The sequence below is a fragment of the Gorilla gorilla genome, chromosome 18, assembly GCF_029281585.2.
Source record: "Gorilla gorilla gorilla isolate KB3781 chromosome 18, NHGRI_mGorGor1-v2.1_pri, whole genome shotgun sequence".
NCBI lineage: Eukaryota > Metazoa > Chordata > Mammalia > Primates > Hominidae > Gorilla > Gorilla gorilla.
Window position 1 is genome coordinate 107,543,576 of NC_073242.2, and position 26,187 is coordinate 107,569,762.

At 37.3% G+C, this 26,187-nt stretch overlaps 1 long non-coding RNA gene across 1 annotated transcript in view; it reads left to right on the forward strand.

Moving 5' to 3' along the window:
- Positions 1 to 14,499, forward strand: part of LOC109023603 (uncharacterized) — a 480,000-nt gene extending 465,501 nt beyond the window's left edge. Inside the window, exon 4 of the long non-coding RNA XR_010131592.1 lies at positions 11,146 to 14,499. This is a non-coding gene — a long non-coding RNA (uncharacterized lncRNA). The remainder of the gene's footprint in view (positions 1 to 11,145) is intronic.
- Positions 14,500 to 26,187: the final 11,688 nt, after the last annotated feature.

Here is a 26,187-nt window from a genome sequence, read left to right on the forward strand (position 1 = left end):
TGCAATCATAAGGCAAGCAGATTATAACCCTGTGGAGGCTGGCAACCAAGGAGCAAGAGATCTGAGAATGTTCTTTCTAAATCCAACATCTTACACAAGTCTTGTGGCTTAAAGTTATCTAGTGAAGATTAGCAAAGTGGATCCAATAATGAGCTTTTGTTAAAAAATGGAAGATTTTAGTTGCAAGCTACGTTTCAAAAAGAGCACGTTTTACATACTAGAACTTTTAAAAAGTTTATTTCAGGTTGAAGAATTATATTTTCATAGTATTCTAGCATAATCATGCTACTTAAGGAATGAGATTTTTAACAAAGCCATATTCAATAGCGCTGTACTGCTTCATAATCATAGTAGTGATAAATATCGTTTCACAGATGGGATTTGAATATTGTTTGTTCAACTGATTATCATTTTAATATTCCTGAAATTCTTCCATTATATGACATGCACAAAAACCAGACTTTATCAATGTAATCAACTCTAATATCACTAGGTTAATGTTTATTGATTATTTTAATTTTCCTTTTAAAAGTTTTTCATTTCATTTTGATATTGCTAAATAACTAAAGGATATTGCCAGAGTTGCTAATGAATATAGAAACTTAGTATGTGATAAAGGCTTCATGTCAAAGCAGTAGAGAAATTTAAAAGAAAAAGATTAATTCTTTTCTAAAAATAGTATGAGATCATTGCTTAGTAGTGTAGAGAAAGATAAAATGAAAGCGTACCAATAGTAGAAGAATGCATGGATGCATTCCTCTATAAGCTAGGAATAGAAAAAGCTTTTCTTAAATATGACCCGAAATCTAGGAACAATTTGATGAAAGAAAAATAAAAGTGCTGACATTAAAAAATCACGTAAAAATGCCAGAGCAAATGAAATGACAAATGAAAAACTGGGAAAATATTTGTGACTTATATTAGACCAAAGGGTCAATGTACCTAGTATATGAAGAGCATCCAAAAATAGAGAACATTGTAAGATAAGAATGGAGAAGAGGCATGCACGAAGAGTTCACTGGAAAACTAATACAAATGGCCCTTAAAAATAAAGATGCTCAGTCTTACTCAAAAATAAGATAAATGCACATTAAAAATACTTTGTAATATTATTTATCACCTATCATCACCTTTCCATCACCTGTTGGTGGGGGAGAGGGTTTGACCACTCACTTGGTTGACAAGATTTGAAGAAACATTGCTGGTAGGAATCAAAATGTTAATGAAATGAAAATATTAATAGGATGAAAAATAGCATAACACGTATACAAGAAAATCTAGCAAGACATAACAGAACTGCATGAACATTAATTTTGTGTTTGACCTTAGTAGTGGGATAAAATTACCTTTTTATTAAATGCTGCTATGTTCCTGCTTAATAAAGTATAAAAGCTAATCTGAAGGGATCAAACTGCTTTCAAGTAACTTAATCCCTACAAGTCAAAAGCAAAGTGAAACAGACAAACCTAACTACCAAAGTGATTGCTTGACAACCCAGAAAGTATTTACTTCAAGTGAATTTAAAAGACAGCAATCTGACTAGTGGCATAAGTCCTTAGGATAAAAGCAAAATTAAGAAATCTTAGATTGTTTTGAGTAATACCAGTTGTAATAATATTGATATGGTTAATCTGAAACTATGATATATACACACAAGCACACCTAGACATACACATAGTTGAATAAAGGAAGCGAGGGATAATATTAATATTTTATTGTAAATATATATAAATAATCAAAGAAGTTAAAATGTATAATTCTACATTTAAATTCAAAATATCAGTATGAACATATTTTTTCCCCTCTGGAAAAAACAAAAACATATTCCTAACTACATCCATTGAAAAAGCCTAGAAATAATTACCCAGACCAGGAACAGTGAGCCCCTAGCACCCAGATTTTTTAATGTACATATCATTTCTCACTAAAGTGAACCAAGACATTTGGAATAAGTAGCTGATTCAGGTGAGTCTGGAGCATTTTACATGAGAAATCACATGTGTTAACAAAGATGGGACACTTTGGCATCAGAAAGAATAACCTGCAATGCATGAAAACATACACAAAATGTTAAATCTAAAAATTTATAATTTAAAAACCCAATTGTTACTTTTGGAGAATGCTAAGGAATCAGCTTATTATTCTGAAAAGCAGTAAGCCAAGAGGAAGTACATAACAATTATTATGCCTTGACTTGATTTCCTCAATGTAATCGAACAGCTGATTAGATAAATAAATATATATGTGATTCCAGTTGTTAAGACAGAAGTTATAATTAACAATTATTGTTTTTCCACTTGATAAAACTATTGGTTCTAGGGACTGTTCAGTGATAACTAATATGTTACATAAAAAATGGAGAAGTTTATAATGGATGGATCAAGCTGACATCACTAGAATTTACTCATTAAATATCATGAAAGAGGAAGCCAGACATTAATTGTCCCTCGATGTGTTACAATAGAAGGTGCCATGATGCCACCTATAGGATGCTCTTGCCAAAACATTGGCCCTAAATCTCATCAAGCCTTTAGATGTAACCACAGTTTATATAACACACCAAGGAGAGCGGGACATGCCAACTAAAACCATGATATTGCAATCCTCAAAACTCAGAATGTGGAATATTCCACAGGACCAACAATCTTGACTCCTCAACAAATAAATTACAGAAAAATAATAAATACGGAAACCTACTGATTAATACATCCTTAAAGACATAGCCAAATTCAGTGGGTTGATCTTACTTGAATTTTGATTTAAAACATATTATATATGCATATAATGATAGCTGGGTGTATAGTTATGGTCAAAATGATAAGTCATAGATTTCAGACATTATAGATGTTACAGAAAAGAAGACACAGTCCCTGGCCCCAAGGAACTTAAAATCTATTATAAATGGGAGTGAAAAGAGTCTGAGAGTGAAGCTTTTTCTATTAACCGAGTTAATCTTCCATTGCATCCTCCACCACAGCACTTTATAAATCTTCTCTAGACCTGTGCTGTCCCTAATGTTATCTACTAGCCACATGTGGGTGTTAAGCCATTCAGTGGAGCTAGTGTGTCTGAGAAAACACATTTTTTATTTTTATTTAAATTCAAAAATCAGTGCTCATTTAAGTTATTGAAAATATTTTAAATATAACTGGAACAGCATGAGTTTGCAAATCTACTTTTCAACGGCAAATTTTATGAAATCTTAATACAGCTCATGTATTTCTAAGGAAGATTTAGTGTTCAAATTAAGATGTGCCATAATTATGAAATAGACACCAGATTTTGAAGGTTTGGTATATGATAAATTTTGTGAAATAGCTCATTCTTATTTTTATATTGATTACATATTTAAATGATAATTTTTATATACAAATTAAGTACAAGTATTACTAAATTCATTTCTTTTTTACTGTATTAATGTTGCTATCAGAAACTTTTATAAATGTGATTTATAATTTTAAATGATAAATGCATAACTTATTTTAAATTATAAAATTTAAAATTTGGATCTTTTCTTTTTTCCCGTATTTATTGAGTGTTTACTATATGTCAAGTTCTATTTAAAGATGAAGAGACTACAGTTTCTGCCCTCAAGGAGCTTAAAGTCTAGTGGGTGAGGGAGACATTTAATTAAACATTACCACTTATTCTGATAAATGCTAGAGCAGCACTGTCCAACAGAAACATAATGCACAACACATTATAATTTTAAAATCTGAGTTATCATATAAGACTCGAATGGTGCAGTATCTTCTTTCCAAAGATGCTGCAGGTGTCCCAGACCACACTGCTGCTTCTCCGATAGCACGCTCTGCCAAGCACACTGACTTGGCCAGAAGTCCTGGGTATACACCCCACCCATGCTGCCCTTTTTGTGCTGAGTTTTCTCTTCTCTTCTTGACTTAGAAGAAATGTTCTTGGGGGATAGGATCTGGCTTCAAATGAATCTTGATAATATTATGCCTCCAAGATTTAGGTATATTTCCTGCTCTGCAGCGTAATTTAGTCTGTCTTGAGTGATGCAAATTATCCATCTATCTATCATCTATATACCTATCTATCTATGTTTGTATCTATCTGCATAGCTTCTCTGTTCCTACAATAAGTTATACTCATCTTTCTCTCTGCCTTAGTTCATGCTGCTTCCCTTACCTAAAAACCATTTTCTCACCTTTATTTTAATCCACTGTTTTATAAGAGTGTGTTGTAGGACTGTTGTTCTCCCTTTTCCCTGAACTCCCAGCTAGCTTCTGTGGAAATTGTGACATACTTTTCTGCAACTAACCACTTAATTTATTTTCTTTTACAAAATAATAATAGTAATTGTATATTTATTTCTTCAGACCCCTCTTTTGAGACCTTTTGCCTCTCTGTGCCTTCATGAAGTCTAATCGATGCCCTCCATCGGAGCTTTGCAGAGTGCTGGAGCAGCATCAATCCTTTTGAACAGAGGTTTGGCTGCCATCGCGCAGGGCCAGGACTCAGGCCAGGAAAGTGAGGTGCTTAGGATGCGCACTTCACAGCATCACAGGGTTGTTCAAGTCCTGATATTGAGCCACAAATAGTCTAATATTACTGAAAACTTAGAGATAAGGATGTGGAATAGTGAGAGGTCAGACTGGACAGGCAGGTGAGGACCTGATCATGGACAGCCTTCTATGTCCTGGAATGCAATCAGACTCTATCCTCAAAGCAAAGTGGAGCCAAGTGCAGTGTGGATCAGGAGAGAAACGTGATTTCAGATGGGCATGTTAGAATGACTGACTTCATATCAGCCTAGAGAATCAGCTGGAAAGAGCAAGAAACCAAAGACAGAAAAGAGTTTAGACTGTGTCATCCATGGTGGTAGCAGTAAAAATAGAAGAGAAGATTATTCAAGATATCAATGATGAAGACTTGAGAGGATGAGGAAGGAATCAAGTCAAGGAGATCAAGAAGACCCCCCATTTCTACTTGGCCTCCTGGGATAATGAAAATCCCATCCACCAAGATGGGTCTTTCACAAGGCTGCTGAGGTTACAGCTATGTCTGGAAGACCTAAAAACTATGGGCGTGAAAATGAGGTGGATGGCAATAGAAATGAAGAGAATAGTTCTTAGTCAGGTTCAAAATAATGAGGAAAAAATCCCTTTTCTGGTGATTTTGATAGATGGCCAGATTTGGGAACCATGAAAAACCTAATAACTTGTCTACTTTGTACAACACACTTAAAAATTCCAACACTCAGAATACTTCCCTGAGAACCAAAAGTTGACAAGAGGCTCTCACAGGTCCCACCAAACGATCACCCTGTGTGCCACTGCCTGCCTGCTGCTAAGTGGTTTCCCAGTTGGCAGCTATCAAGGCAGTCATAAGAATGAGTTCCATAAAACTCAGCTGAGAACTATGAAACTGGATGTGAGGGCTTTTAGGAAGCAAGGGAGAAACAGCAGCACTTGGACAAACTGCGGGGATAGAAGAACTTTTGGAGAGGAATACAATTCCCTGTGAAGAAGAGCTCATACAATTAGTCATGTTAAATTGCCAAGGTACATTATCAGCATGAGCCACAGCTGCCCCATCTCAGCGCCAGGGAATGTTATTTTCACTCTTACAGTTACAGCAAGACTCTAATTACTGAAAGTGCCGATGTCACCTTAATTATAGTTTTATTTAATGATCACATTGGGCACTGCCGTATGATGTGGGATTTTTTAAAATAAAATATGGCAGAGAAGTGGAGGAGGAGAAATTAGCTCTCAATGTATTATCATTCAGCTCATTGGGGGCACACACTTAAGAGAAGTTATGGCACAAAGAACTCCCATTCACAGAGAATGTTGTTGGAATTTAGCATTTGTTGTTTAAGAGATAAGAAAATAGCACATTTTTTAAATGCAAGCTTATGCTTTTCCAGCCAGTCATTATTGGGAATAATTATCATTCATACCTGTATTTCTCAGGATATAGAAACCTGTTTGAAACACAACCGAATTAGAAAGTTCTTACATGTGCTGACAATTTGCAAAATTTTTGAATGCCCATTGAATAACTGAACCAGGCAGACTCCAAGAACTTGCAATGTAATCATAGGAATAAGTGACAAAGACATACATTAACTGCACGTAAACAGCTGGGCACTAAACAATCGCAGAAATGGTGTGAGTGACTAGCATGATTCTAGGCAGATGTGGTTAATGAAAATCATAAAAGGCTCAATATGGAATCCACCTTAAAATGTATCTCTTTCAAGTCCTTCATTCTATTGGCAACAAGAGTGAGAAACACAGAAGTTAGGGCACAATAAATTAGTGACAGACCTGACATTGTAATCCAGGGACTCTGGGTGTCAGGGTTGGGAGGGTCCAATCTGAAGCAGTCATCAGAAGAAGAAAATGGAAGGAGAGAGAGAGAGAGAGAGAGAGTGTGTGTGTGTGTGTGTGTGTGCGCGCACACCTATTTGTATGTGACAGAGGTGGCAAATACAGGGATGTCCATATGCAGATACTATCTCCAGCACGCCCAGGGACAGAGGCTAGCAAGTGAACATGGCATGATTTGTTACATAAATAGAGAACAACACAAAGGATGGGAGAAAACCTAGGGAACTGGATAATGGGAGAAATGGTGAACAATATACGAACAACTACATTCCTGAATTTCAAGAGATAATTGGAAGCCATTTCAAAATTACAAAGAAAAAGTGCTTTGCATGATCAAAACTTATCTTGTTGATAAATCTTGCTCCTGCAAGTAGGACAGATTAAAGGTGGAAAAATCTGGAGTCGTGAGAAAGCCAGAAATAGGACTGTCGCTGTGAACTGGACATATGGTTGGGAAACAGGAATCCCATAAGGATTTTCATGAAAAAATAAATGAGCAACTCTGAAGATTTTACTCAATACACAAGGATGAAGGAATTTTTTTTTTAATCTCAGAACACAAGTTGCTAACTCAGATAAAATACTGGCAGTATAAATTTGGATTTTAGAAAGTTCTTACATGTGCTGACAATTTGCAAAATTTTTGAATGCCTATTGAATAACTGAACCAAGCAGACTCAATACTTTCTTTTAGTTGGCAGTGAGTCTCCCAGGTAAGGATATAACATCAAAAGAGCAAAATATCCAATTATAACATTAATTGGTCAGGGCCAGACACAGAGAGATTGCCATATTTTGAATATAACAATTATCTTCAAATGCTTGAATTCCTAAACCTATTAAAAATATCGAATATCAAAGCTTAACTTGGTCAATTTTTTTGAAAGACTATTTTGGTCAAAATATAGTTTATTTTATACCCATAGTTTTTAAAAATTGAAAAATAATAACAGCCTTTCCTACACTACTCTGATACTGTGGAATCATCCTCAAGATTATCAGAAATTGCTTGTAGCTCCATGAGGCTAATGTTGCTCTTTATGGGACATAAAGCTGCTTTAGCATCAGGCTTATTGCAGAAGGCAGCTTGAAGAGACATATTTGCCCTGCTTAAGCCTTTAAAAACTTACAAAAATAGCAAGTGCATCTCATCTGGCTCTACTGAAATAACGTCCCTGAAAAGAAAAAGCATTTCAACAAGCCTGAAAAACAAATGCCTCCCCAGAGATCAGGCTGCTCTTTGTAGAGAAGACTTTTTGTCAAAGCTCTTGGGGAGTTTTATGTAGATCCAGATGAGGCAAATTTTTCCTTTTATTGCCTTCACCTCTAATTGATGGGTATCCAGAGAAAGCCTGATTCATAAAGTGCAGGAAACCATGTTCATCTACACTCTTTAAGTTCTTTGGAAGAGGTTTATTTTCAGGAAGTCTAGTCCATTGACAAGAGTACAATCAATGCAATTAAAATGAACAAATCGCTTTGCAAATCACCACCTCTAGTTTCCACAACGAGCTCCTCTTAAAATCCATGAATGCTTTTATGGCCTTCTACTTTTCTCTATGGAATTCAAATTGCTAAACATTCATGAAAGTGTAGATAAGTTGGAGATAAATCCAACCTTTAGGATCAATGCATGAAACTACTCTTAAAATCCAATCTTTGTCCCCAGTTCTTACCTTTGGGAGTAAACTATTTCAAATTATTACTGGACAGGATTGCCTGATTTGTGCTTCCCTTTATCCCTGTTGTTTAAGTCAACCCTCAAGGAAGTATCAATAATTATCAAGGAAACCTCCAAGTTAACATAGAAATACACACAGACGCACACACATACACACATACACACACACACATATATATGTGGCAAATGCTGTCTGCACCTAGCACATGACCTCTTTTTTTAAATCTAAGAACACAAGTTGGTAAGTCAAAATGCTAATGGTATAAATTTGGATTTTAGAATAAGAAAATAAACTCTAAATTTAACTTTCTTTTAGATGGCAGTGGATCTCCCAAGTAAGAATATAATATAAAGACCACAGCACATGGCAAAATTGTCCTATTGACTCTGCAGCCCCTACGTGGAAGACCAGATGAAAGTTCTGTGAAAGAAGGATGAAAAGAAATTTCAGGATAAATGTCTCATCCCCATTGTCCCTGGGTTGGATAATTCTGAGATCTGTCACTGAATCTCAGTGTTTCTGCACAGGCTCAGCTTCTATATCCTAGTGGCAAGCCACTTCATAAACACTGCCTTTATTGGCTTCCTGCATGTCCCTGCCTCTCTTCCCCTTATCCCCGTCAATGCTCCCTGGAATTACCTTCCAAATAAACTACTTGGATTTAAGGTCTGCTTTGGGTAAACTAAAATTGTTACAGTGTTTGTCCATGGAAGCCTGGGTAGGGAAGAAACAGATCAGGGAATACAGAACCTGCTCCACCCCTAATCGCTCCTCTGATAACGGCATCCTGAATAGGCAAAAAGCAATCCAGCATGTTATAGGGCATTAGTACATGTGCTCTCCTAAGAACTTTCTCCCTTATCTGCAAAGACAATTCTGATGGACATAGCAGGATGCTATGACATGTATTTCCTTTATCCCTTCCTTCCATTTTTTTGTCCAGCTGTCACAAGTAACCAAAAGCAGGCCATAAGTGTTCTCAAGCACATCAAAGCCAAGTGTTGTGCATGGTAATAGAAAATGTTTTTTTGGAAACACAGTATAAACTTCAGGTTTGGTCCTCAGATTATTCATATCTTCCTGAAGCCTGCCGTATTTCACTTTCATAGAAACTCATCTGTAAATAAGAGAATTGGAAATTTGAGAACTTGGCCTGGCATGGAGGCTCATGCCTATAATCCCAACACTTTCGGAGGCCAAGATAGGCAGATTGCTGGAGCCCAGGAGTTTGAGATGAGCCTGGGCAACATGGCAAAATTCCATCTCTACAAAAAATACAAAAATTAGCCAGACATGGTGGCACATGCCTGTAGTCCCAGTTACTCAGGGGGCTGAGGTGGGAGAATGGCTTGAGCCCAGGCAGCGGAGGTTGCGGTGAGCCGAGATCATGCCACTGCACTCCAGCCCGGGCAACAGAGACCCTGTCTCAGTAAAAGAAAAAAAAAGGAAATTTGAAAATTTACATTAGTTGCCGTTTTATATTTGTATAAATCAAGTGAAATTTCTGTAAAGTCTAGGCTGATACCCTTTACAGGTATTGAGGCAAACATTTTCAAAATCTATATACGTTACCAGAAGTTAACATGAAATAGGAAATCTCTTCAAACCAAAGTCTTCCTTAGACAGGTACATTTTTTTTGAGCATTTTACGCCATCACTGTCTGGAGATTTACCATTTATCAAGAAAACTGGACTGCCCATAGTTGCTCATGTATAGAATGGACAGTTGGGTAATTTTAATCCTAATGCCTGATGAGGTGCTTGCCCCTCATCAACAGGCTTGGTAGCTCCCAGCTATGACTTCCTTCTTCCAATGCTTTTCCCCTCTGGCTGAACTTCAAAATCAAAGTGAAATTTATCTGCTTAATGTAATACCTACTTTGCCCAATTCATTTATCAATGTTTGGCTGATTTCTTTCCAAGAGGCAGATACTTGGGCATAAATATTTTCTATTCTATATGTAATATGTAGCCCTGGGTAACTTTCATCAGGGATGGCATTAAGCTCTGCGAAATGTTGGACTGTTTTCCTTCGCATTACCTTCCTCCAGGTAAACTACTCTGTAGATTAGTAGCTGGTTTTTCTTGATTTATTTTTGAAGGTTACTCCATATTCCTTTACACAGTACTTTTCCATGAATTATGCATGCTGCTAAAGTCCATCACCCAGCAAAGGCAGTAGACTATAATTTCTTCTCTTGTAATTTACATCATACCACCATAAATGACTTAAGCTTCTAAATTTTTCGTTCGGAACATACAGCTTGATACTCAAGTGGGAGGTTTTCAGGCCATCCAATAATACTTCAGTTGAGTACCATTAATTTTATTTTGAATTTGATATTTCTATGTTTTAATTATAAACCTTATCTACATACTGAAACATAAACTTATAGAACCTACATTGACCCCCAAATATAAAACATCTGAAATATGGGCATTTCCTGTTTCTTTTCTGAGGCAATAAGGTGAGTTGAGAATCAACAGAAGAGACATGAATGAAAAAAAAGATAATATCTCTAGGATTTAAGTTATTTTTATCTTTAATTATCACAAATTACCCTGGATTGTTTCTCAAGCCTACATAAATATCACTTTTTTGGCTTTTATTCTTTTTAATGAGGTTCAGAATTTTCTAATTTTAGTACAATGAACACATACTATTCTCACATAGCAAATGTTAAGGAAAGTCTTTAAAAGTAAAATACGTTTAAGAACAACAGCAACAACTTCCCAAGAAAAGCTTTAATTCAGGCTTCAATTCTACCTCTCATCCCATTTCTCTTTCTTTATGATTTTTGAACTTTGATAGGAATAATTGTTGAAAGGATACAAAGGCATAAGAATGATACAATGGACTTAGGGGACTTGGGGGGAAGAGTGGGAGGAGGGTAGGGGATAAAAGACAACAAATATGGTGTAGTGTATACTGCTCGGGTGATGGGTGCACCAGGTTCTCACAAATCTCCACTAAAGAACTTGGTCATGTAACCAGTACCACCTGTACCCCAATAACTTATGGAAAAAAATTTTTTTAAAGGATCAGAATATAAAAGTTCTGGAAGATGAGTGTTTTTTTTGTTTTGTTTTGTGTTTTTTAGGAAATAAAATAGTGTGGGATAGAGAGCACCTCAAGAGTACACAGGAGACCATCTCTTTTACTGATGTGCGGGACAGGCCTGGCCAGTGAGTTAGGTGTGAGTTCAGATCCCAAACAAGACACCAAGGTAACTTACAGGGGGAATGTTGGGAGGATTCAAGGAAGAACTCAGAGTGGCTAGAATGTTTATTTAGAGAACAACAGAAATTATCTGACAAACTGGGTAAACCACTTGGCATTTTTTGTCTTTTTCCCTTTTGTTGCTTCAACGAACCATGTTTTAGCCTGTACTTGTTATTCTCCATGTTCCTCCATGTTCTGTCCATGGAGCTTTCTCCTTTAGTTTTAAAAATCATGGCTGGGCACGGTGGCTCATGCCTGTAATCTCAGCACTTTGGGAGGCCGAGGCAAGCAGATCACAAGGTCAGGAAATTGAGACCATCCTGGCTAACACGGTGAAACCCCGTCTCTACTAAAAAATACAAAAAATTAGCCAGGTGTGGTGGCAGGTGCCTGTAGTCCCAGCTACTCGGGAGGCTGAGGCAGGAGAATGGCACGAATCCGGGAGGCAGAGCTTGCAGTGAGCCGAGATTGCGCCACTGCACTCCAGCCTGGGTGACAGAGCGAGACTCTGTTTCAAAAAATTAAAATTAAAATTAAAAAAAAATAAAATTGCAGAAGTTTGGGTTGGTTTTAGTTTTGCTGGTTTTTTACACCTCTTGAAGAAGAGAGGTTTACCAAGAGCACTGCATTCTCCAATAAAGCAAATGGGCTGGGCTCAGTGGCTCACACAGATAATCCCAGCCCTTTGGGAGGCTGTGGCAGGAGGATCACTTGAGCCCAGAAGTTCAAGACCAGCCTGGACACCATATTGAAACCTTGTTTCTACAAAAAATATAAAATTAACTGGGGGTGGTGGCGCATGCCTGTAGTCCCAGCTGACATGTGTAGTGCCAGCTGACATGTGTAGTCCCAGCTGACATGCAAGGATTGCTTGAGCCTGGGCGTTCAAGGCTGCAGTGAGCTATAATCTTACCACTGCACTCCAGCCTGCGTGATAGAGCAAGACTCTCTCCCTTGTACAGTAAAATAAAATAAATAAAAATAATAATAAAACAAGGGAAGATGACAGTTCAATGTACATTCAATCTTTAGTAATTGCTAAAATATCTTTGCATCTATTTATAAAAAGAGATAAATCTTTCCATAATTCATCAGAGAGTAGTGGGTTTTAGTAACTGTAGTATAATGTGTAACTCATTTGCTCCATGAAGCACTAACTTCCATACAAGTAATTTTTTGTATGTGTGTTGTGTATGTTTATGTGTGTTGGGAGAAAGTCTAGACTCCTTACCCACAAAAAGAAAGTGAATTCCAGAAAAGGTTTAACTTATCTAGGAAGAGAAGAAAACTAATGCAAATCTTGCTATTAACTTAATGCATCACGAAAATTACTTCACCTAAGTGTTTTGTGCCATATTTTCTAGCATCTGTAGTATGATTATAATAATAACCTTCTTAGAGAAGAAAATCTTTTTTTCCAAAAATTACACTGCCCTCAATCACGAATTTTGCTTCAAAATTCATATTTACATTCTGTTTTATAAGGTTATTTTTCTAAATACTTTTTCAACCCAAATGTCATGCAAATGTTTTGAAATCATCACAATGAAAAGCACAATGTTCAAGTCTGTAGAAGGCAACATTCCATTGTAGATGTTCCTTTATTACTTTTTCTTTTCCATGCTTACATTCATAAATTTTTAAAGTATGCACAGTACCTCCTAAAGAAACATATTTAAATAACATTTGATTTAGCAATATATTTGAGTGGAATACTTGCATTTTTTTTACTCACTTATAGGAAGACAAAGATATGGCTTTGTGGAAAAAGATTTATTTCGTCTAAATTCTACATAAATTATGCATTTCCAATAAATCAAAATTTTCTCCTTTTTTTTCATTTTTGTTGAAAACATCCCACTTTTTACAATACATTTTTGTATTATTACAATGAAAGGGTTTGAACTACAATTACAAAGTTGCAGAAGAATATGGTCATTTAAGAGCTTGATTAATTTTTGTTTTTTAAATTGTAATTGTTTTTTGTCTTAGAGGACTTCATAATTAATTTTCAATGTAAGCGATATTCTTTGGAGGCATCACCCACAGATTACAAAATGTTATTTCTCTATTTTATAGCCATTAAGGAAATATTTGGAATTTTGAATGAGTCTCTACAAAGAGAAAAGTTGTGAATCACTACTGACCCTCAGGAAATGAATGAGGCTAGTTGTAGAAAGCTTCATGCAGATAGAAATTAAAAATCACTTTCTTATTTTCCAGGTTATAGAAATGCTCTTTAAGACCAACTGGAGATGTCAGTATGACTCATGTATATTTTACAGAGGTCAATTTGATATAGAAACCAAATTGACATAGAATTCAATTATACACTCATACATACAGACACACGCAAGTGTGTGTGGGCGTGTATCTTTTATTACTTACAGAAAGCTATTTATTAAAGTTTACTTTCATAAAAAGACAAAGTCCGGTTCCTTGGTCACCACAGACAGTGTTTTCAAATGAATCCTATCATTTTAGCAGACTGTATGATGTTTTCATAACATTGTAGTTAAAGATGCAGGCTTTGGTACAGCCATATGATGGATACCACCCAGAAATAGAAGAGGAGGGGATGCTTGATTTAGGCAACAACACGGATGGTTCTTAAATGCACTTTTCTAAATGAAAGACACCAAATTCAAAAGGCTGTACACTGTATGTCACACTTCATGTGACATTATGGAAAAGGCAAACTATAGGAAAGGTAAACATACCAAGATCTGTGGTTCCCAAGGGCTGGTTGCCTCTCAAGGGAGCAGGAGCTGTCTAAAAAGTGGCCACACAAGGGGATTTTTAGGGTGATAGAACTGTTCTATGTGGTACTTTGATGCATATTTGATGCATTTTTTACACCACAAGGATAAACTTAACCACGTGCAAACTTTTATTACAGTTTTTGATAGCTTTACTGAGGCACAACTGACATAAAAAGACCTGTACACATTTCACCATATACAAACATTAACTCAAGATAGATTAAAGAAGAAAACCTAGGAAACACCATTCTGAACATCAGCCTTTGGAAAGAATTTATGACTACGTCATCAAAAGCAATGGCAACAAAACCAAAAATTGACAAGTGGAACTTAATTAAACTAAAGAGCTTCTGCACAGCAAAAGAAACTATAAACAGAGTAAACAGACAACATACAGAACGGGAGAAAATATTCACAAACTACATATACAACAAAGTTCTTATTTCCAGAATCTATAAGGAACTTTAACAATTGAACAAGCAATAAATAAAGAACTCCTTTAAAAACTGAACAAAAGGCATAAATGGACACTTCTCAAAAAAAGACTTATGAGCAGCCAACACACATATGAAAAAATGCTCCACATCACTAACCATTAGAGAAATGCAAATCAAAACCACAATGAGATACCATCTCACACTAGTCAGAATAGCTATTATTAAAAAGTCAAAAAACAACAGATGCTGGCACAGCTGTAGAGAAAAGGGAACACTTATTCACTGTGTGTAGGAATACAAATTAGTTCAACCACTATGGAAAGCGGTTTGAACATCTCTCAATAAACTTAAAACAGACCTAACATTTGACCCAGCAATCCCATTACTGGGTATATATCCAAAAGAAAACAAATTGTTCTACCAAAAGAACACGTGCACTCATATGTTCATCACAGCACAATTCATAATAGCGAAGACATGGAATCAACCTAGATGCCCATCAACTGTGGATTGGATAGAGGAAATGTGGTACCTATACACCATGGAATACTACGCAGCTATAAAAAAGAAGAAAATCGTGCCCTCTGCAGCAACGTGAATGCCGTTGGAGGCCATTATCTTAAGCAAATTAACGCAGGATCAGAAAACCAAATACCACAAGTTCTCATTTATAAGTGGGAGCTAAATATTGGTTACTCACGGGCATAAAAATGGTAACAATAAACACTGGGGACCAATGCAGGGGAGAGAAGAAGGAGGACAGGGGTTGAAAACTACCTATTGGATACAAAGCTCAGTACCTGGGTGACCGGATCAGTTGTACTCCAAACCTCAGCATCACACAATATACCCAGGTAAAAAACCTGCACATGTACCTCCTGAATCTAAAATAAACATTGAAATTATTAAAAATAACCTTGAGGACAGATATTCTTTTGCTCTACTTACCTCTGTAGGCAACCTAATGTTTTTGTAAAGAAAATACTTGATGCTTATGTAGAATAAATGGATAAATAAAAGATGTGAAGTACTAAAATTACTTAGCCCTTTAATGAAAATAACGATATCTGAATTTGAGAAATAAACGATTCTTTAAATCTGAGACTTCACTTAAGCCGAAATAATAGCTACAATCATTTATAGGTAATTCATTTATAATTCAACATAAAATTTTCTTTTTTTAACTTTTAAGTTGAGGGGTACATGTGCAAGTTTGCTCTATGGGTAAACTCATGTAATGGGGGTTCACTGTAAAGATTATTTTGTCTCCCAAGTATTAAACCTAGTCCTCATTAGTTATTTTTCCTGATCAGCTCCCTCATCCCACCTTCCACCCTCCAGTAGGCCCCAGTGTCTGTTGTTCCTTTCTTTGTGTCCATGTGTTCTCATCATTTAGCTCCCACTTATAAGTGAGAACATGTAGTATTTGGTTTTCTGTTCCTGCATAATTGCTAAGGATAGTAGCCTCCAGCTCCATTCATGTTCCTGCAAAGGACATGATCTTGTTCTTTTTTATGGCTGCATAGTATTCCATGGCATATATGTACCACATTTTCTTTATCCAGTCTACCATTGACAGGCATTTAGGTTGATTCCATATTTTTGCTTTTGTGAATAGTGCTGCAATGAACATATGTATGCATGTGTCTTTATGATAGAACAATCTATATTCCTTTGGGTATATACATAGTAACCTGATTGCTGGGTTGAATGGCAGTTCTGTTTTTAGGTCTCTGAGGAATCGCCACACTGCTTTCCACAATGGTTGAACTAATTTACACTCCCACCAACCATATGTAAGCATTCCTTTTTCTCCCCAAATAAAATTTTCTCATGTGTAGTTTTATCCTCATAAATAGAGTAGCCATGTGTGTTGGTTTATCCTTGCTCTTCCAGCATACTCGTTGATCTTATCTGGTTTGGCCAACATTTGGCCTGGATTTTCCATATTTTAATCAAGTATTACTTTAATACTTGCACTAACATAAGCTAAGCTGGATTTGGTAGATCAGTATTGTCTTTTGAGCTTCTTCCAGAACCTACGAAGGAAGTGTCTGAGTCACAGGTGCAGGGAAACAGAGTGCTTATTGAAACGTGGTTAAACCCACAAGACAACTAACTGGCTGTGACCTCTCTCTCTTTTCCAAGCACTTTACAGACACCAGGTAATTAACACCTCCCTTTCAAGGACTGCATGCAGGGCACTCAAAGATAAAATTAAGGCTCTGTGACAGGGGCAGGTAGGGACAGCAACCCCATGGACTCTTGGACAGTGGTGAAAGGAGGGCACATGCTCTGCCCCTGCTGGTCACTTGGTGTACCTGATTGCTGTCTGTGTTGGGAGGAGCTCAAAGCAGCTGGGCTACCAGGCAGGGGAACAGAGGGGAACATGAGAATGACAGGTTAGGAAATTACAAGTTAGGTATGTGAAATAGGTGTGACAAGACATAAAAGCAAAAGCTTGAATCCTCTTGCTTCCGAGGTTTTATCATTTATTGCGTGTGCAAATGTCTTTTGTTATTTGGGTATTTTAATGGGTTTTTGTTTTGTTATGAGGTAAATCTTTGACACCAGTGAGCTTAAAAATACACATTTAATTTTTAAAACCAAGAAATTTGATGATGCATGTGTACAGTGTCTAGATTTCATCAACCACAGGAAAACCAAGAGATGCAAACTTGCTAAGAAGTATCTATTACAAAGTCAGTTGTTATTTAGAGAAGACAGTGGCCCAAAGTCACAGTCCTCATTCAGTTGCAGAAAGTGCTGAATGTTTCATTTAGATCAAGTAACCGTTTTACTAAATTAATTTTGCTTAGTTTTGATTCCAGATTTTTTGCATACACATAAAAAGTGAAGCGTTTGCTGTTAATGTTAGCTCTATTTGCCAAATAATAATAATAGAAGTAGTACAGTAGCAATGGTAGCAACAACCCCTTAAATTGAAATGATGCCATTTTATATCAGGGCTATCACATATTTTCAATGCAAAATTACTTGTTACTATATTTCAGTAAATATTCTATTTTTCCATCCAGTTATTGAAATGAAATTTAAGCTTGGAGAAGTTTATTCAGGTGGAAGCTATCTGTCATTGTTGCAAATAGTTATAAATTCATTAAAATTCATTTTTAAGAAAACATTTTGATTTTGTAGCAATAATGCAGTCAGAAATTTTAGTGGAGCATAGCATTTTGGTAAAAGCCACATTCTTAATAAATTAAGAAATGTTAAGATGAGAAATGTACTTAAAATTGGCCATGTGGTACATATCATTTATCCATGGCAACCTAACAAGCTGAAGCTTTAGCAGTTTTGGAAATTTTCAAGAACTTGCAATTATCGATGCAAATTTTACAAAGAGAATAATCACCTTCACAAAATAAAAGACCCAAAATTATTGACAGATGAGAGCTAAAATGGTGTATGAGATTTAGTTCTGTACTTCTATAATCGTGTTTGAGAATATTGCAAGTTCCTATTTATAACTGGATAAATTTTATATTCTGTGCTGGAACTATATTGAGAAAGCCTATAATTTGGTGAACTATGTGAGTTTGACAAAATATTCAAAATAATCACAAGTAGAAACAACTTGTTGACAAGTTTTGTCTGTAAACATATTTGACCAACAAACAACAGTACTTTATATAAGGGCAAAAAGCCAGTGCCTATGAAAATATTTGGGCTGAAATATTTATATGCTTCAATTGTGAAACAAATAAACTTGAGGATATTTCCCATTTAGCATGATTAGCTCTGATTTTACCTGGTGATCAGGCATGTAAATATTTTGAAATGTTTTCCTAAGGTTTCAAAGTATTGTGGTTTATGTAAAACAGGCATTTGAACAATTAAATACAATTTCGAAGCAAAATGCAGGCACTTTTCTTTTTAAAAAGTGAAAATAATTTTTAGAAACGAGAATTTAGGAAATAGTGATACACATCATTAAGGAGATAGGTAAGGAACTGACAGAAATACATGAATACAAACCAAGAAACATCCTACTTAGCCTTTTCCTAAATTTTCAAATAACCAACAAACAGGAGTTTTGTTTAATGTGCATGAATTAAGCAATGTGTTATTCTTAGTTTTATAGATACTGTTTTAAGAAAATAGTTTCAACATAAACTATATTATAGATCCAATATAATGACCTAATAGTATTATTGACTGATAAACTATAGGTCATTATATTGGCCTAATTTGAGATGTTTAACTATTTTAAATTTTTACTTCAAAGAGTTTTATCCAAAAAGTTTGGATGATAAATTACTAGAAGAATAAAAACCCTATGAGGTAACTGTATAACAGATATTGTTTATGTGTGTGATTTGCTTAAAGTCACACAGCCACAACATGAAAGGTCTGGGACTGGAGCCAAGTCCTTGGAGGAGGATTGAGTGAGAATCTACAAACAAAAGGGCAGCATTCCAAGTTCAAGAAACATATGCATGGTTCTCAACATGCTTCATCTAGTTAGAATACAAAATAAAGGAAAGGGGGGAAAAAAACAAATAACACAGAAGTCTTTGAGAGGTCCAAAATACTAAATTTTAAATTAAGGAAGCAATGATATATAAAATAACATAGTGCGGACCAAAAAAGACATAGAGGAAGGCTACTGTTTGGAAGAATTCTGAACCACGTTTTGGAAAGGGAGGAGAGAGGGGTCCATACCAGAGATCTGGGCTGGAGCACACTGGCTTGGTGGGTGACTGTGTAGATGCATAAATCAGAATCAGCACAATGCCTATACAAACTGGAGGGTTTCTAATGGCCAGAAGATAGGAGCTTTAAGTGTTGAGTTTGAGATTCGTAAACAGAATGCTAGATTTTAAAGGTTACATTAGAAATGCTGGATAAAATGGAACTACTACAACCTGTATAAACAGAAAAAAAAGATGTAATGCAATTTGCTTTACTTAAATATAATTTACTATATAAATTATATTTGGCAGTCATTTATTCGTTAATGCATTCAACAAACATCTACCAGATGTGTACAATGTACCAGGAACTGCTCTATGCAGTGAGGAGAGAACAATAAATGAGACAAAGATCCTGTCCTCATGGAAGACTAGTAGAGAAAACAAATGATAATTTATATAAATCATAGATTACAATACAATATAGAAGTACAAGGAAGAAACACAAAGCATGGATGGCATGGGGATTACAGCAGTGGAGTGCAACTTTAGATGAGACGGCCAGGGAATAAAGCTAGTGCTTACATAGTTATTATTCTATATATTAAAACATTTAATCCTCACAAAAATAGTATGTGATAGGTGTGCAAGTTTAGTCATTTATCCAAGGCTACGTGACTAGAAAGTGGTGCCATTATTTAAAATTTAGACCGTGTGGCTTGAGTCCAAGTTCCTAATCATCATGTTAACACTTTTCCATGACTTTGAGGTAGTGACTTTGAGCTAAGACCTGAATTAAGCAAGAGAGTCAGCCATGTGATTATCTGGAGGAAGATTGCTTCAGAGGGAACAAAGGGTGCAAAAACCCTGATCAAGGGTATGCTTGACATGTCCAAGAAACACCAAAATTGTGTGATGTGGCTGAAACTGAGTTAGTTAAGCAGGAAATTGAGAGGAAAACACGGTCATATTATTAGCACATTGTGGTCCACTGAAAGGAGAATAGATGGTAGCTGTCTAAGTGTGGAAGCAGAAAGATGTCACCGTCTATATGACAGGTGGTGCTGGCTTGGATTAAGGTATTGATGACTGTGATGTTCTTTTTGACATGTCAATTTGGCTACAGTCTCCAGTTACTCAAACACAAATCTAGGTGTTACTGTGAAGGTGTTTTGTAGATGTGGTTAAAGTTCATAATCTGTTGAATTTGAGTAACACAGATTTTTCTAGATAATCTGGGTGGCCTTATCTAATCAGTTGAAGAGTCTGAAGACCAGAGATGAGGCTTCCTGAAGAAGAAAAAAATATCACCATGGAGAGCAGTTTCAGTTCTTCCTAATGGTCTGCCCTACAGATTTCCAACTTGCCAGTTCAGTCCCCACAATCACATAAAGCAATTCCTTGCAATAAACCCTTTAAAGAATGTTTCCTGTTATGTGGTAAAGGGGTAGACACTGGTAATATTCTCAGGATATATCAAAAGTGGTATTAAATATTGGATGTGAATGAGAATGGGAGAAAGAAGTGCTTGCTTTGTCAACAATACTACATTTTAACTGTTCCCCCGTTGATGTCAGAAAACAATGGAGAATTCAGTTTGAAAAGAAGAGTAGAAAGTACTTCATAGTCAGCGTTCATTGTGGAGTAAATCTAGTTATCTTTTGTGAGTGCCCATATGATACATATGTGTGTATGTATATATAAAATACTATATCTGTATATAATATAGATTTATATAATATACATATATAGAGAAAATGCTATATGGATATATAGTATATATATACTATATATATTATATATGTTTATATAAAAATACACAAAACTATTTTCATTTTACACTGTATGCCAAATATGAACAGATTATTTCTGGGTAGTTTTGTGGGTTCATTCCATTCAGTCATTAAATATTTATTAAGTGCCTTTATCGTCCAGACATGAAATGCTAAGGGCAAACAGGAGTGAATCTGATGGGTTTTTAAAAAAAATTTTTTATTATACTTTAAGTTCTGGGATACATATGCAAAACGCACAGGTTTTTTACATAGGTATACGCATGACATGGTAGTTTGCTGCACTTATCAACTCATCGTGCTTTTCAGGTTTTCTATAATGAGTTTTAAATTACTTCTTAAACACGCAAAATTCCTTTTAAGGATGGTGTAATCTCACAGTTATTTCAAAAGAATATTAAATGTATTCTCTCTAGCAGTGGGAGTTCAGAAAGGAAAAACAAAACAAAACAAAAAACAAAAAAAACCACACGCAGCACCTGATTCTGTCCAAAATAAGACTAAATCATCCTGAGTCTGCTTTCATGACACCAGGTATGATTTTTTTTTTCTGTTCTAAGTACTTAACAAGTAATATTCAAACTTCCCTTCGTGTTGAATCCTGCTGCTATTTGAATACAGTTTCTTGATTACATCCCTTTTTACAATAGCCTTTAGAGGGCCGTGGACAGATTTCCACTGGCCACAAGTCTTCCTAAAAGTGCTCTCCAGCAGGATTTGCCTTTGTGGAAGCTGCCTTATTTGTGCAAGACAAAGTGACGGTGTGTTTGACTCAATCACTCATTCTACTACCTTCTGTATCCTGGCTGAAAGGGGAAATACAACACATGTGTTCTACGTTGGCTCTCCCAACATGGATCCCTTCCATGTCCTCAATTTCTGTCTCTATAAAAGGATAATAATAACCATCCTGCTCCTTTCTCTAAATAAAATACACTAGCAGTTATTAAGTGGGTTTAGAAATGCAAACATGCCATTCTGATAGGAAAATGCCGGATGAATAGTGTGGGTAGCAACTATGAGGACATCTCCTCAAATGCATTTTCTTTTGAGGCCATTGCCTTCATATCATACAAAAAGAAGGATAATACCTGGACCGATTTCACGTACTATTACAAAAAGCATCTAAAATGTTATTTTTAGCTTCCGGAAAATTATCCTCCAAAACCTGTCATCTTAGCGCTCATCGATAGTAATTTGAAATACGCAGGATGTCAGGGTGAACTATGTACTTCCGTCCTTACAGATAAAATATACTACATGAGTTCAAAAGCGTTTATTCAAATGCCTCTCCTGAGAGGTTAACAGGGCTGCTGCTGCTAGAACATTCGGTGCACTGGATGCAGAAAACCCAAGGAGTCTGTGGCTTTGCTGGAAGATTAAGGACTCTCCGCTCCCTGTGTCACTGCCAGCTCCCAGCGTCCTCATCAATCTCTCCAGCAGGCTGTGCAGGCATTGCTTTCTTGTCGCAGTTTTATAAACAGGAGGAAGTGAGCTATTGTTGCTACATACACTCATGCCTGACCATAAAAAGATAAATACTTTAACTCTTAAGCTTCAGAGAGTAGAAATCTGGCTAAACACTAAGAAATAAGAAAATTAGTTCACTAGGCATCCACAGAAGTGAGTTTACAGAAAACATTGAATGAATGGTGACATCACACAGATATCCAAGAGATACTGCAAAGACCAGCACAAAGATTGTTCATCGATATGCATTATTTATTGTTCAAGGTCAGTTGTCGATTCCAATTATGTTTTATTTCTGTTGTTTCCCATTTGTGTATGAGGTTCATGTCAGACTTAATCATTCCTCTCCCTGCGGTCTCATGGCAGGTTGTTTGTAGCTCACTCTGTCTTGTGTTGTCAGCAGAGTCTATCAGCTATTCTCAATCTGTTCTCCTCCCTAACTGCAATACACACCTACAGGACAATATCCCACATAAGAAACCCCCACGGGTAGACCCAGGGTAGTACACTGTGCACACCTCAAAAGCACACTGCTGCAGAGATAACCTTGAATCCACTCTGATTTTGGTATGTTTGACCTGGCTGATGATCAGTGGGTCAGCTTCACAATAAACACAGTGGCTTCCATAACTAACACGTGGTGGCCAGAGGCATCTGTGTTCAGCTGCTATTATCCCTGTTGGAGGTGTGCCATCCGGAGCCAAAGTCAGGCAGTCCCATGCTAGAAGGAAAAAATCCAACTCCTTATTGTTCTCTCTGCATTGTTCTTACTTAAAGGAAGCCTGCCCCAGGGTTTGGTAAATACCATTCAGGCTATCCCTATGTCTGAAATCTCTGAAAACATGCAGAAGGGGAAGAAGAGGGAAATAAAAGACCTGTATCCATGAATGGAAATACCTTGGGGAAGGAGCAAAAAACCGTGCGTTTGTTAAGTGTGGGAGAGGTCACTGTCCCAGGTAGCCCCATGCTTTTTCCTGTCATCTTGGGATTCTCGCAAGTCCTACCCTGACCAGCCAGGGAACTGCGGGACCTGCCTGCGAGCAGACCTGAGCTGTGCAAAGAAGCACTATTATGTGAGCATGTTCACACCAGCGGGTGTGCCCTTTAGATGGAAATGACCTCAGAGAATCCCTCCCACCTCTGGCGTTGGCCATGCAGAGTCATCTTCTCGAGGGCACTCTGGGGAGACTACAGTACTTAATGGTAAATACCATTTAGAGGTCTGTGGACATCCTGACAAAGACAATTGAGATAAGTTTTTTCCCAGTAATTTGGGATTCAAAAGAAAGCTGAGTTTGCAAAGCACCCTGCAGCTCTGACTGTGCCGTGTGGGGCACAGGATCAGTGATCTCCGCTGAAGAGTAAACTGACTACACGAGGCCCCGGAGTCCTACGTCTTTCTGTGCTCTCAGGCCCTCCCAGGGGAGCCTAAGGAAGGAAGACTGCAGGGTGCCTCAGGCTGTCTCCAGGCCCCTTCACAGTTCCTCCAGGTACTGGGCCCTCAGCGTCTTCCTGTGTGTGACACCCATGTTTCGCCCCTGACCAGCCAGGCCCAGAACCCACCTGTCCTGAGAAAGGCAAAAAATACTCTTCCACCAAGAAACATCCATCCTCCTTAACTAATAGATCAAGAATTAGAAAATAAACACTATCGAGGGCCTATCAGAGGGTAGAGGGTAGGAAGAGGAAGAGGATCAGGAAGAATAACTAGTGAGGACTAGGCTTAATACCCAGGTGATAAAATAACCTGTACAACAAACCCCTAGGACACAAGTTTCCGTATGTAATAACCTGCACATATACCCCTGAACTTCAAAGTTAAAAAAGGAAATATCAATAGACACTTTCATGGCCCCAACATTTGTGTAGGGCAGATGGATTTTCAATCCTAAGTTAGTCACTTTCTGACTTAATCGTCTTTGCAGCTACTTCACCTCTCTAGACCTCAAGCACTGCCTTATCTGCAAAATGGGTACAATAATAGTATCCACCTCATGGGGTTTAGTGTTAATTTTTTTAAAATCATGCTAAGTGCTGAGCACACAGCCTGGCACTGTGCTGGAGAAAAGTTAATTTTTATTATGAAACAGTGGTCAATTCTGCAGCACTAGGTTAGATATTGGGCATAATATTTACCATATTGGTACCAAACAGTATAAAATTTGTCTCCAGAGACCTCTCATTTGTACTGTGACAGTAACTTAATTTGGCGAGAGCCATGCAGTCTCTGAAAGAGAAGCTTATGCTACTGCAAAAACTAATCAGGCCTCCAAGACAGAAATGCCATCCCAGGCCAAGAGGACACAGCAGAGTTGGCAGAAAGCAACTTAGCTGATGAGAGCCTGGGAGGGTGGGGAGTGGCCTCAGGAAAATCGTGAGCAAGGGGAGGCACTGCTGTGTTTGGTGGGTCAACCGGCCAGAAAGCTGGCAAAGCCAAAGGCGTCCACTTCAGAGAGCAAAAGAGGAAAACAAGTGTTTGTCCTTATATAAAGATTGTTTGCTTGGTCAAACTTTTGTCAGGCTCTTGGAGCTCTTGCTAGGCCCATCTATGCAATTCTTTATAAAATTCAGTTTTAGCAGAGAATCCTGCTAATTCATTTTAGCAAGAACTCCCTACCTGTGATATCACATCACCCTCAATATCTGACCAGGTTCCTCATCCTCGTCTGTCCTCCAGGGAATGTCTGCTCACCCCGGCCTGTCTTCAGCAAAAGTTGTTAGGAAGATTTAGCCAAAATCCTTCTTATCCTTGATGTTTCTTTTTAGTAATTTTCTATCCACTGAACCCCACCCTGTCGCTTGGCTATAACTTCCCATTTGCCCATCGCAGTGGGTCCTATACCTATCCCAATGGTCTTGAATAAAGTCCACTTTACCATGTTTTTAAAATATTATTAAATAATTTTTTATTATCATCCCCTATGGGAGGGAGAGATCCGGGGGCGGGAAGAGCATGGGAAAAAATGCATGCATTTTCCTTGCAGAAAAAAAAAAAAAGAAAAACCAGTGCAAATTGAGTTATACCCTAGGTCTAGGCTGTTCAGAGGCAGGAACCCACTCAGCCCATTTTCTTCTGGATAACCACCACTGGGAGACTGTGGCCAAGAGCTTCCCAGAATTTGAGTGAAGACTAGACAGCTTACCTTTGTTTTTTTTCTTCTTCTTTTAATTTCCAACTTTTAAGTTCCAGGGTACCTGTGCAGGACGTGCAGGTTGTTACATAGGTAAACGTGCGCCATGGTGGTTTGCTGCACAGATCATTCCATCACCTGGAGCTGGAAGCCATTATCCTCAGCAAACTAATGCAGGAACCAAAAACCAAATACCATGTATTCTCACTTATGAGTGGGAGCTGAATGATGAGAACACATGGACCATGGACACATGCAGGGGAACAACACACCATGGACCCTGTCAGAGGGTAGGGGTGGGAGTAGGTGGAGGAACAGCATCTGGAAGAATAGCTAATAAACAGCTTGCCTTTCTTTGCTGCCCTGTTGCTAGAATAAAAGGCAGTTTTAAAAGAGTGGCTGATCAGGAAGTTGCTGACTGACTAGAGAAGTCAGCAGGTTCTCACAGCCAGGGACTGGTGAAGGGAAGGAGGAGGAGAATTAACAGCTGTAGGAGCCTAGTATGTGCCAGGTACAGAGCTAGACTCTATAGCCACATCATCTGATATAATCCCTACAACATCACCTCAAGGTAATCACTGTTACTATTCCCATTTTACAAATAAGGAAACAGGTCAGTTACACCTCTTAGACAAGGAACTGAAATTTAAACACCGGCCTGTGTGATGCCAAAGT